Genomic DNA, 13,369 nt, shown 5'->3' on the forward strand with positions numbered 1-13,369 from the left:
GGGATGGATTGGATGAAGGCATTATTGAACTAAATTAACATTAGGATATGTCTTGTTTTCATGTACAACAATGTTTGGATCAATACTTATCATATGTTCAAAAGACTAGGTGAAAATGTCTCTAAATTCCTAGAAAAGTGCTTTATAAGTCTTGATCTCATCGAGAGATAAATATGCACCATTATGTACATTCTCAACAGTTCTAATTCTAATTGAAGTATCAAGAGGGATAGTCTCTTCAATATTTGATAAGTTCTTCTCAAAATTGATATCATGTATGGATATGGAATTCGCAAATATCTCAATGACATTGAGCCAATAGAGTTCGCTAAGATTATCCTCAGAGGAATCTGTTAAGAAGGAATGATGGTGGTAGTCATCCCACGACACATCATCCAACATCCTGATCTCCATGATGCTATCTTCAATAGAAAATGTATGAGAATGGATGAGAGGATGTGTCATAATCTAAAGAATGATCAACCCAATTGATTAAAGAGAAGAGAGTATAATTTTTCGCACAGGCCGAATAGATGGCTTCATAGTTTAGCTCAATGAGACTTAGTAGTATGCAGTCACCAAAAGTGTCAATGATAGATTCATCTGAAACTATCCAAGGATCAAATGGGGTAGTACAAGAAGATATCATGTTGACATAGGAGACCAGATTAGAGTTTTTGGGAAGGGAATGAGGAAAAGGAGGAGGAAGATAAAAGGTTCCCATGAGGGAAGAATCCTTAAGCAATCCCACCTTGACATGCTAATATGGATGTGGGATTTCTCCCATGAGAGGGATACTTCTAGTAACTTGAGAATTGGTGGTAAATAAAGTGAGTTGATCAATGGCTACTCTACCTCGCTTGTGAGGGAAAGCGATCATTCTAAAATATGTCGAAACAATAACATCCATAGCATAAACCCTCGTAAAACCTAGTAGAAGGTTATAATCTAACGATCCATCAATAACTTCGACTTCTACTGACACCATCTTTCTGCCCAATTAAACTTGTAACGAATTCATAATTCCATAAGACTTGAAGCCTCTTCCATCAAAAGCCTTCAGAGTAGTTGGTGATTGATTTAACTAGGGAGAACCAATGGCCTTCCAGTAATAAAGAGACATGATACATGTTGAAGCTCCTTTGTCCACAATGGAGTGATGGATGGTCTTACTTTGATCAAAACTTAATCATGAAATCTAGTTAGGCTATAAGTTGAGGCATACAATTCTCATGGTTAAAAACTACAAGGTTAGAATCTGAGGGATCATATCCAATTACGAAAAGTAAATCCTTCTTATGGGCAGGACAATTTCGTAACACCTCGAGATTTGACATAGTTGAAGGATCTTGAACCATATCTTCAACTATGTTATAATGTTGAGCATCTCTTGCATGAGCGTTGAATGCGGATTTATGGATAATGCCTTTGGGAGACTTAATTGTCAATTTAGTAGGAAACACATTTGGAAAAGGATCTGATGGAGTTGCAATAGAACTAGCAGGTTGATTAGTAGCCTGACCATTCAATGGATTTTCATTACCTCAATATTTATTCTTGGTGGCCACCATAATGTCATTTTTTAGCTTGGTGGAGGAAAGCATCATAACCGAGTCAGAGAAATTGGGATCCAAAGCAACCATATTAGTCTGTTGATTCGGAAATGGAACTGTCAACACAACAGGTGCAATGGATGACTTAAGCAATTGATTTACTTATGCCCGATGTGGAAAGTAACGAGTGAAATGCTCCTCATTAAAAATTAAGCATGGATAATGAGGTTTCCACTTTTCTTTAGGAGACTAATTATTTTTCTTATCCTATGGAGGATTATACTTCTTCTCTTTACCTTTTCCTTTCTTCTTACCTCCTATTTTCTGATATTTTCCTTTGGTGGATTGAATGACATTGATCTCGGAAGTAGAAATCATAGAAGTAGTGGAAGGAGGGTTTTGGACAACCACATCAAGAGTCGATCCAAATGGTTTACTCAATGATTGTTGGCTAGTTGAACATATCATGTCATCAATGACATGTGATTATTTACCTAGAGGTTGAGGAACAATATTGGAAGGTTGTGAAGTGTTTGGTATTTTATCATAGAGCGTGTCGGATTGGGTATAAATAAGATCAACATATTGGGCATGAGAAATTACTTTCTCTTCGGCCACAACTCCACCTTTAGTGACGTCTTTAGTTATGGATGGTAACAAATAATTAATAAACCATTCGGCTAATAGCTTATCAAGAACAAAAATTTTAACCAAATGACAGTGACATCACCACTCATGAATGTGATCAAAAATGTGAGTGGGATCAAATTGTTTGGAATTGGTTAAAATTTCAGTTCCAGTCTCATATTGTTTTCATAACTGAAAATGTGTTAAGAATATGGTAGCTAAGCACTGAAATTATTGAACAAAGCTCATGGTAATTCAATATACCATTTTGTTTCCATACCAGTAAGTGTGCACTAGAAAAGATGTAAACGAATAGAGTCATCATTGAAAGAGTTCCAGTATTTCCATTGAATTTAGGGATATGACTGGGAAATTTTGTGCGAATAATCGGCCACAAAGGAGAATGGAAAATGGAATCATTGGTAAGTTGGGCCAAATTTGGAAATTCAAGAGTTACTATAAATGGAAACTACCTATTCAAGTTTAATGGAGGATACCATAATTAATATGGGATGGCTAGAGTAATAGGTATTTTCACTTTGGGATAGGGAGGATTCTGATAACCAGGATGCACATAACCTTGTTTCCCCACTCCAAGATAACCTTGTAAAGTTTGAAATGGCTAGGTTTCGATTTTCTGACCTTGGTAAGGTATTTGAGTCATACCTTGATATGGTTTATACAATTGTCCTATGGGATTCTATGTCATCTCAACATAAGTTTTGTTAGGTTGTTTCTGCACCATACCATATAAATTTTGACCCACTTGAATTTGAGGAATAGTCTGACCAAGTGATGAAAGTTGTAAGATACCTTAAAGATGCTGGGTAAATGATGCCTGGGAGGTGCCAGATACCAGTAGACTAGGTTGAGTCAAAGGTGTAGCCTGTAAATTTTTCCATACATTAACTTGATCTTGAATAGGTTTGGATATAGGTTGATGAGTATGAATTTGAGATGCAGATGGAACAAGTTGAGAGATTAAAGATGGAGCCACAACTGAACTAGGTTGTATGGGCACTGTAGGTTGCCAAAAATTAACAACCATTCCTGGATGTGGAGGACTCAAATGAAGCTAAGAAATAACTTGTGATATTTGATTTAGAGATGGAAATAACTTGACAATAGGTTTCCCCCATTCTAAAATAGGAGGGGAATACGGAGGTAATTCCCACCCAAGAAGAGGGTTCCAAATATGAAGTGAATTGGGTTGTTGTAGGTGTTTATACCCACTGACACAAGGACCAGTACACTACAGGTGTAGATGGAGGAGAAAGAGAATACTATTTAATTCTCATCAAAGAAGTGTCAGATAGAATTCTAGAAGGGGATGACAGGGAGAAATCCATGGACTGGATGTTGTGCTAGAAAACGTACCAAACAATGATTGGTGACCAAGCGGGACAAATAGGCCACCATAAAAATGTGTCTTTGGAAATGTTACAAACATGTGTGAAGGAACATGGGTTGTCTTGGTCATAATAGTAGATACAGGTTGAGAAACCATATCATATTGAGTCATGGTTACATGTTCCAAAGAGGATTATTGAAGGAAACTCAAGGGTGACATAAAAGGAAATGAACTAGAAAAAGGAGTTGGTGATGGAGTATGACAATAAGGAAAAGGATGGGCCTAATAAAGATGATTTTGTCTCAAATGGGTAGGAGAGGAGGGTCAAGGCTCTTCCTAAGGAATCTCTTCAATGATTACAAGGCTAGGTGGAAGTGATTGACCATCGGGTCCAAGATATATAGGTTGTGGTTAGGTCTGAGACAGAGGAAGAGAAGAAGAAGGTCCTGAGGTAACAGGTGTAGGTAACTGAGATTACTCAAGTTGTATAACATCAAGTTATGTTGTCTCTGATTCAATGTAGTTAGCCTCAATAACCTTAGGTAATGAAATCCCAAGTTCTTTTGTTTCGACTATGTCAAACTCACCAGAAAATGAAGAAGTAATATTGAGTTTAGTACTCATAGGAAGGGATGATTTTGGTGGATCTATTTTAGGTGGAGGACTAGAAGTAGTATCTTCTGAAGTACTATATGTGGTAGACTGCATTTTTTTTTTTTTTTCTGATGACGTCCAAGAGTTCACCATTCCCCTCTCAGCACATCATTCCTAACTGCATTGTATGTTGACCCTTCCCACCAACATGATGATATCACCAATGTTGTTGATTATTCCTCCAATGCAGACAGTGATTTAAATTTCTCTTCAGGCCCCTTGATGAGAAATGTTGTTGACCCTTCCCACTAGTCTGATGAAATCACCAATCTGGTTGATTATTCCTCCCATCTAGACTGTGGTTCATATTTCTCTTCAAACCCCTTAGTGAGAAACATTGGGCTTAACCCTGAAGGTTTCCCCTCCTTACATTTCTCATATGTTTCTTTGGGTCTTGATTCCAATAAAATCCTAATTAATAATACTAACCATAGTAATATGAATAATAAATTTCCTTATTTTAGGCTAGAAAGTATTGGTAATAATAATAAAGTAAAAGTAGATGATGATGATGATGATGATGATGATGATGATGATGATGATGATGATGATGATGATAATAATAATAATAATAATTAATAATAATAATAATTAATTAATTAATAATAATATAATAATAATAATAACAATAATTCCTTTCTTCCTTCTCATAGTAATAGGGTAGTAAATATGTCTAGTTTTTCCTTTGCTCCTCTGGTCTATAGTCTTCTCGAGAAGGGATTAAATTTTTCCCTTGCTCCTAGAAAAATCCCTGTGGAAGAGATTATGTGTGACATTGAGTTTGGGATTAGTGACTTACCAAAAAATACTAAGTAGATAATCAAATAAGACTTTGTTTTCATCTGTAGGAAAGTAGATACCCCCAAGAACAACATTAGAAAGCAAAAGATCGATGCCCTCAAATCTTTGAACAAGAATCAGGACATTGTTGTTATGAAATTCAATAAGGGTGAGGCAGCAGTTATCCTTAATAAGGAGGATTACTAAAATCATATGTTAGATTACCTTTGTAAAAATAGGAGCTACAGAAAACTCAATAAGAATCCCTTAAAGAGAATCTACAGAATAGTTTCTCTAGCTATAAATTCTAGTAGCACTATTGGTTCCTTTAGCCACAAACTCATTTAGATTAGCCCTATCACTCCTAGGATAATATCCATAAGGAGGTGGGGGCTTGAGACCCATTGTTAACACCATAGGAGGGCCAACCTATCTTCTAGCTAAATATTTAACCCAGAAGCAAAAACCCCTAGTTGGCCTTACAAAGTCATTTGTCAAAGACTCTTCATCGTTGGTTAATGAATTGAAGGGCATAAAGTTTAATCATGGGGACAATATTATTAGTTTAGATGCGGTTTCCCTTTACACTAACATCCCTATTAATGATTCCATTGAGGTCATAAATCACCTCACTGATTCAGATACTACTAAATTAGTTGAGATTTGTCTTACTTCTATTTTCTCTGCTTTGAAGGGTAATTATATGAATAGACATGTGGTGTTTCCATGGGTTCCCCTTGTCCCCTGTTGTAGCTAATCTAATTATTGAATAATTTGAATCCAAATATTTTTCCTCAACTCGATTTAATCCCAAGCTTTGGAAAATATTTTTGCATGACACTTGTGTCATTTGGCCTCACAATCAAGAAAAATTAATCTAATTTTCTATCATTTAAAAAATGAATATAACTCAATAAAGATTACTATAGATCATGATATTGATGGATTTATTCCTTTCCTTGATGTCATCATTTTCAATAAGGACGATAGTTCTTTCTCCCACCAAGTATTTTGAAATAAAACTCATACTAAGTAGTATCTCCATGCCAAGTCACATCATTTCACTGCTCAGAAGTTAGGTGTTCTCAAGATGTTAGCTACTCATGTACTGAGAATTTTAAACAAAAACCACCTTTCTTATGAGAAAACCCATCTCCTTAATGTTTTCAAAAGTAATGGATATAGTAGGCACCAAGGTCTTAAAGCTTTCCTTAAAGCTAGAAAGGGTCCTAACATTAAAAAATACCCCAAATATCAGATTTCAAGGGTTCATATTCCTTTCATCCAAGGAAGCACAAACAAAATTTCGAGAATCCTGAAGAAGCATAAGGTTCCCTCAACCTTTAGACCCCTTAACACCATTCGAAGCTCCATAAAATTTGTTAAAGACCCAGTGGATCCCAAGGATATGAAAGGTGTTTATGGTATCCTATGTTATTATGGAACCCCTTGCATTATTGAAACTGGTCACTCAATAAATCAAATCATTCATGAGCACACAGTCAACATCAGGGATGGAAGGACCCGCTCTTCAGCTTTGGCAAAACATGTGGAAAAGAAAAAGAATCACATATGCATTGAAGAGACCTGTGTCATTGCCAAGATTGTTCAATTTCATCATCGTAAGTTTAGGGAGGCCATAGAAATTGAAAGGAGGCATAGTAATCTAAATAGGGATGATGGCTAGAAAATTAGCCATTTTTGGATCCTTGGCCTTTCATCTTAGCTCTTTTGGTCCTTCTCTTGATTCATTTGGTGGTATCATTTTCTATTCTTTTATTTTTACTATTATTCTTTTTATATTTAATTTATTTTTATTTTTATCCCCTTGAACCCTAGAATTTTAAATGTCAATTTTCTCCTTTTTTGTCTCCTATGATTTATCCCCCTTGGGTTAATCGGTAATTCCATCCTAATTTATTCCCTTAACTATTTGTTATTTAATTTTGCCCCTTTGGTTGATTCTTTTTTATTTTTAACTTAATTTATTCTTATTTTATTTTTATATTCAACCCTTGAATTTTGGAATACTTATTAATTTTAATTAATCTATGGATTAAAAATACTATTGAAATCAACATTATTTTTGTTAAATAATTTTTTTTTAATGCAATATCTCATACAATTGGTCATAAAAAAGAATCCTAGACCCTCATATTACGAATGAGGTAAAAACATTTATCATATTTCCAATATCATATAAAATAAAATAAAAAATTATATGTGTCTATATATATATATATATATATATATATATAGATATCATTTAGTCATTGGTTTATATTTTTAGATTAAAAATAGAAAGAGAAAAAGAAATCTCTTAATTTTTTATCCATTCAAAAGTAATCATTAGATTCTAGCCATTGGAATCTATCTCTCCATCTAATTCTCTTTATTTAACTCGATGCCATGATATGATTCTTCATCTTATCCTAACGATGAACCACACGGGTTGGCTCGAAATGTGTTGACAAATGAATTTTCATGTGATTATCACCGAAAAAAATCTCTTGGAATTCAAGAAGTTGCCTCAGGAGGAAGAGGAGACTTGTTTGCATTCCACATGAATGATGGAGTGGAGGTGGGTGTTCTTCCATGCTAATTTAATAAATTTTAAAAATTAGCAACAAAAAATAAATCAAAAAGGGTGATTTAGGTAAAAGGGTTTACCAAGCAATTGTGAACTACAGTATACCACCTTGGAGAACCAAGTATTTACGTACAAGTAGGAAATCTCCCTGAATATTGTGTTTGTTGTATCACAATATACAACGCATCCAACTCGGTTATCTAAGGTGAGGATAAAAACCTAGTGTGGACTTCCAAAATATACTCGGTTGTACATGGAACTGCAATCTGTGTTAGTGTTGTCTAATGTGTAACTATATGATGAGAGTGTTCCCATATACTTTTCATGCGTGGAGTTCATTTGATATACCCGAAGGTACATGGAGAATGGTTTGATATACTTATGTATGTGGAACGGAATTTCACCCTTGGAATACAACGCTAGAAAAAAACAACAGTTCCTATGTTTATAGATGTTGGAACACGTCTCCAGCCTAGACCTCTAGATGTTTACGTTAATGTTTCAAATTTTTCTTAAGATTGATTCAATAAATTTTGAAGTTTATCTTGAATTATGTTTCAATTTTCAAGGCTCACCATGAATTTCACCTAAATATCCTAGAGACGCAATCTCGCATGACAAAATCAAATTTTATTTTTAATTAAAATCTATGTATGGGAGGGAAGATAACAAAGAGTAATGCAACATACAAAATGCAACAAACAAAATTTGTTAAGTCAGCTCCCCTAATGCAACTGTTCCAATTTCCAATTTCACACACAAAACCCTAAATGCAATGTAAAATGGAAAATTATGATATTTTTCTTCTCAATCCACTTAATTTCCAAGTGAAATGAAAACTAAGATACTTGCTAAATCACTGATAAATGAAACTATACATAATGATGATTGTAATATCAATTATTTCAAGTGATTAATGATCAAGGAAGAGTTTTCTAATGACATAATTGACAAGAACAAATAAAAATCCAAACAAACTCTTATCAAAGGCTACTAAAACCAAAAGAAAACAAAGTGAATGCTTTTCAGAGACCAAGAAACACTCAGGGACAAAAGGAAAACTAGTTGGAACAAATAAGATAAAAGAGCAAGGCACAAGAGGCAATTTTTTTCATCTTACATGGATCAGTGCAAGTGCACAATTAGGAGTCCAAGAAAATACATTTTTCTTCAATAATTTTGTTAGAGGTGTTGCTATTCTCCCATAATTCTTAACAAACTTGTGATAATACCCTGTTAACCCAAGAAATCCTCACAGATGCTTTATGGATGTGGGGATTTTCCATTCCTTAATGGCTTTAATTTTTCTAGGGTCTACCTTAACACTTTCATGAGATACAATATGACCCAGATATTCCACCTCTTGTACTAAAAAGAAAAATTTTGAGGTTTTTTCATATAATTGTTTCTCCTCCAATAGTTTGAGCACCCTGTCAACATGTTGAACATGATCCTTCCAAGACTTGTTGTAGATTAGTATATCATCAAAAAATACTAACACAAATTTTCTAAGGAAGGGTTTGAGAATGGAATTGATCAAACCTTGAAACCTAGAAGGTGCATTAGTAAGGCCAAAAGGCATGACCAAAAATTCATAATGACCCTCAAGAGTTGTAAATGTTATTTTCGGAATGTCTTCAGTCTTCATTCTAATTTGATGATATCCTGAATGAAGATCCAACTTGGTGAAGTAAATTGATCCATGAAATTCATCTAATAATTCATCAATGACAGGAATGAGAAATTTATCTTTAATAGTGAGGTTGTTGAGCTCCCTATAATCTGAACGCATGTGCCATGATCCATCCTTCTTGTGCACCAATACTACTAGAGTAGAGAAAGAACTTTGAGTAGGTTGAATTGTACCAGCCTCTAGCATTTATGCAACCATATGTTCAATTTCACTCTTTTGGGCATAGGGATATCTAAAAGGCCTGATGTTTGGAGGAAAACTTCCTGGAATCAAATGAATAACATGATGATGATCACGAATAGGTGGGAGCCCTTTGGGAGTCTCAAATACCTTGGAATGATTGTCCAAGACATTTTGGAGATCTGGAGAAATAGATCATTTCGATGTGGGAACCTCTAGTGAACATAATTGTGCAATTACACCTCATTGTTCTTTCTTTAGAAGCTATGTCATGTTGTTAGAGCTAATTATCTTTCATGGTTTCCCTGTGATACCCCTTAATTCAAGTTCCTTTCTTTCTCAAAAAAAAAAATCAAGAAAAGTTCTTGAAAATTAAAAGCTATCATACCCAAAGATTGTAGCCAATGGACTCCTAGTACAACATCATCACCTCCCATTGAAATGGAAACCATTGGACTATTCAATACATATTCTCCCATGGATAGCTTGATATTATGGAACTTTCCATAGAAATTTATGGTTCCTCCATTTACAACCATCACTTGACACTATGGTGCTAGATATAGGAAGAAATTCAATTCCTTGGTTATATTACAATGAATAAAATTATGGGTGTTGCCCGAATCAATCAACACTATTACCTTTTTCTTCTTGATATGTCTTTCTATCTTGAGAGTTTGAGGAGTGGTAATTCTGGCTAATGCATTACAATATATGGTCAGATTCATTTGTTCTTTCTCTAGGGTTTCTTCCTGGTGTATATCCTCTTGTTTTTTATGTTTCTTGTTCCTTTTCTTCCTCCTCTTCACAATCTATGTAAATAATTTCTTCTCATCACACTTATGACCTTTAGTGTATTTGTTGTCACAACTGTAACAAAGCCCTTTTTCTCATTTTTCTTCGAATTGTTGTGGTGTCAACCTTGTAGGTTGTGGAAGGCTAGGGGTAACAACGCTTCCATCTTTATAGTTGTGAGTGGTAGGATTCCTTGTTTCCATACTTTTTCCTTCAATTTTTCTTTCCAACTTGAAAGCCTTCTCCAATGAATTAGGTTCCCAAAGGCGGACCTCATGTTGGATGTTATCCTTTAAAGTCCTATGAACACATCAATCATATGCTCCTTTGGAATATCTTTTACCCTTATATTCAATTTTTAGAAGTCCTCAATGTGCTCCACCATTGAACTCTTTTGTTTGAGATTTATCAATTGGCTAAAGAAGGTGTTTCTTTTTGTATCCTCATAATGTGCTATCATTTCTTCTATAAAAAATTCCCAAGTGACAATTTGTTTATGAGAGAAAAGCTATCGATACCATACAAACTGATTGGGTTCCAAATGTAAAGTTTCAATGTGTACCATTTTTATCTTTTGCACATTATGGAGATCATAATATTTCTCCATCTATAGTATCCATGTTATGAGATAATTGCCATAAAAATTCCTCATATCAATATTTGGAACATGGTGGGTCTTCAATCCAACATTAGATTCTATGAAATCATGATTAACATTTTTTTTTTCTCATCATGAGTTTCCTTTACTACTCTTTCACCATTAGTAAGCATTTCTTATAGCAACTTTGTCAAATTGATCTTCAAATCTTCCATGCTACCTGTAATTTTTGCTTCTATACCATCCATCTTAGCTTCCATGCCATATACCTTAGCTTCTATTATTTTTTGTGAGAGTGAAATTTGCTGCACCTAGTCTCATAATTTTGATATATCATGTTGCATTTCTTCCTCTTCTTCATGAGTCATGGTATAGGTTTCATGTTTCTTACTAGGTGTCTCCATTTTCTTTCTTAGGGGCATAAACTAATAATAATTATGCTTCATTATTCCCTTTGAATTACTTCAAACTAATTTTTCAAACCAATCTTATGCAAATCTTTTAAAAAGACTACACACCTTTTTTTGCTTTGTATGATCTTGATCTTGCGACGATTGTAACTCTGTAATTTCATATTTCCAAGTTTTCAAATTTCGGACTATGATAACCCTCAGAGTTTTTTTTCCATCCCCACAAGTCTAGTCTCGATTGGATTCTCCAAGGATGTGTTATGCCCAATCACCTGTGATGACCTGATTATAGTCTTGTTCAGTAGAGCGAACTTGTACAACTGGCCACGTGTTACAGTTTTGACATTCGCCCCTGAAAATGATACCTAACAAATCGAAGTCCATCCTCTTTCTGTCACTTTTTATGAAATTTGAATCTGATCCTCAGAGAGAAATTTATGATGATTTTCCCAAGGTGACCTATTTGAGATTGAATTTGGGAGCTTGCAAACACCCTAACTTCCTCAGTTCATATCGCTGACAATATAGTGACAAAAGATTTAAAATTTAGTCACAAGCTTCATCATGATTTCAAATCAAATGGGTTTTAATTTGAGATTTTTAAGCTTCGTAGAAGAAACTTTATAGATAAAATTCCATGATGACATGTTTGAAGCAGCGAAACCCTAGAATATGAACCTTTAATACCAAGTGTTATGCAACCAACTCACAAAATAGAAGAAAAGATAGATCAACGACTTCAGAATCAGCCTCTTCGAGGGTGAAACCTCCTTTACATTACACAAATTAACAATTCTTGGATGATACAAATGAAAAGACCTCCTTTCTATATATAGGAGTCTAAGGGGTCATAATATAATCAAAGCGACATAACAATAATAATGTAAGGGCGCAACAATAATAATAGTGGGCTTCTATGGGGCACAATAATAACAATATGGGGACAACATGGGCACAAAAATAACAATAATGGGCTACAATGACAATAATAATAAGGGAATAAACTATTGTTATAGGAACCTAACAATGTGCTTCTTTCTCGACTAAGGTGCAACTTTTGCGAGGATTTCCATGATGAAAAAGGCTACATAGTCAAGAAGAATGTTCAAGAAATAATATTTGGAAAAAGAATTGATTCTACGATTACAAACATAGATTAAGTAGATGATAGTTAAATAATGATGGTTGAAACTAGGGGCACTTATAGAGCTAGAAACACTAAGAATCAACCCTTCAAGGATGGCAACAATTGAAAAACCTTTGATACTGCACCCTAATGATCAAGTGTGAATTCTACCTCTTCTCCCTCTCTAGATTCTTCTCAATTTAATATTATAAAAAAAATGGCCAATATTAAATCTAATTCTTCATTTCTTAACATGGACACCATTCCCAAGCAGCAACAACATCTAAGAACTTTTCTAGAAGGAAAACACCTGCTCCTATTTATTTTATAGAGGTACTCTCCTAAAGGCAAGGTCTTCATTATAATAACCCAAAAAACTTTATTAAAACACTCCTTTTTTGTTTCCATGAAATTTTCTAACAAAATCACTCACTTTTTTCTAGTAGATGGTGGTTCATGTCCTAATGTTAATTGTGAAATAATCATGGAGAATTAGGCTATCAATGCATTGAGGAAATACCTAAGAAAATTCTATCCTACAATAATACTCAATAAAAAACTATCAACGAGATTAAGGATGTCACTTTATTCCTATGTGTTGATCTTGAGATCAAAACCCCTTGTACGATCTAGGTGATGGATATGCTAGCCATTAACTATTCAATTACTTTGGGCAGAGACTAGAAAGCTAGAATCAGTGGATATATGTCTTTAGATGAAACTCATATGACTCTGCCCAAAGATGCATGAATATTATTTTCTAAGGGAGGGATGGATCTTCCCTAATATTGAGAGTATACCTAAACACCTTATGAACTGTGTTGAAGAAGACCTAGGACTTAACTCTCTCATCACTGATGAAGAATCTCCTCCAAGTCCTTCTCATGTTGATCGGCATGGTCGAGTCTAGCACATGCACTTTGATGATGCGTCTTCAGATGAAGTGAATGGTGTCAGATAGTATTATATTCTCCCCTTAGCAAAATGCATCAATATGACTTTAGACTTGAAT

This window comes from Pinus tabuliformis, chromosome 2_2, assembly GCF_031772625.1.
Source record: "Pinus tabuliformis cultivar Carrire ecotype Pingquan chromosome 2_2, CPIR1, whole genome shotgun sequence".
NCBI classification, from domain to species: domain Eukaryota; kingdom Viridiplantae; phylum Streptophyta; class Pinopsida; order Pinales; family Pinaceae; genus Pinus; species Pinus tabuliformis.